Source organism: Haplochromis burtoni, unplaced genomic scaffold (genome assembly GCF_018398535.1).
Source record: "Haplochromis burtoni strain Fernald_Lab_line unplaced genomic scaffold, NCSU_Asbu1 Contig_1334, whole genome shotgun sequence".
Classification (NCBI taxonomy): Eukaryota; Metazoa; Chordata; class Actinopteri; order Cichliformes; family Cichlidae; genus Haplochromis; species Haplochromis burtoni.
In genome coordinates, this window is record NW_024583695.1 from 29,784 (window position 1) to 31,236 (window position 1,453).

A 1,453-nucleotide genomic window follows, 5' to 3' on the forward strand; every position below is an offset into this window, starting at 1 on the left:
GTGTCACTATATATCAGCATTAACAGGACCTCAGTTTGGTGTTTCACAAAGCTGCTGATCTCAGACCTGCACAGCTTCCGTTTTAAACACTTGATGTACTCAGCTGCATGAAGAGCACGTTTGAGTTTCTCTGACACAATTAAATAAAACCTGATGAAGGTCAAAGGTCGTCACTTGTATGTTTAACTATAAACTTGTGATCTGGAATTCTTTCACAGTTTTTTGCAGATAGTGTGTTATTTACCACAAAGTGATTCAGAGTTATTCATACCAGAGTAACCAGAGAGGATCATATATTTTTAAATATGTAACTTTCTACAGGACTGAATATAATATCTTTATGTAAAAGTCCGGAGCCTCTGGGGAGTATCCGAGTATTTATAACATTACACAAACCAAAGGTCTCCATCACAGTGTTCATGAAATGCTGGGTTTATCCATCTCCTGGGGCGGGCCTACGGGGGAGCTCTGAAGATTTCCCTGTGAGGGAGCTGCTGGTGAAGGTCATGAGTCCTGTTGATCAATGCCATGAGCTTCAGTGTTCCTTGTGTTTCTTAAATGATGCCTCTCTCAGTGGGTCAACAGAACATCTGGCACAGGACAACTGTGATGAAAGAAAGGGAAGAAGTTTCTCCAAACCTCTGGACCCAGGAAACCCAGCTTGGTCCTGATGGTCTCACTGGTTTCTCCCCAGGGTGAATCTAGCTGTTAATATAACATGGACTGTATTATTAAATGAAAAGAACAAATAACACTACGCTACTTAAACCTCATGCTGCTGTTTTTAAAGTTTCCATGTTACCAGGCTGTAGAGGGCTCTGAAGATTTAAACCATTACACTCACAGTCTTAAATGTTAACATCTCAAAGGACAGCATTACATTTTTGATATTAACAGTAACTCTGGGCCTCTGTAGAGTGTGCAGATGATCTCATTGCTGTTTAAAAATAGATAACAAAACCTAAGAAGTCCTGAATCATTCAATAACACAGACTATTAGAGTAACAGGTGTGTAGCATCGCAAACTAGCTAGTGACAAGCCTCCAACACAGTACTTATGGTAGCGGCTAATCTAGCAAACAAATTAACAACAGACTGATTTTAGATGTTGTAGAACTATAAGATGAAAAGCTGTGTGTCTTTTTCATAACAGTAACGTGATTGTATTTACCTTAATTGAACGAGTCCTCAGTTGCGGTAAACCCATCAGCAAAAAAATGGAGCAGCCGGGCTACGTAAAAAAGTGTAGGGGGGCGTGTTTACTGTCACGTCTAGCGGGTGTGTGGGCGGGAGTGTGACGCAGTCGTTCCACCTCAAGTCACTACTAGCAGACTCTAGCTGTGTCCCAAAACGTCGGCTGCTTCCTTCGGAGGACCCGGCCTTCGTGGTCTACGTGGGCTGGGTCCTTCGAAGACCGAGAAGGCCGGAAGTGCGAGGCTGTGAAATGGGACGG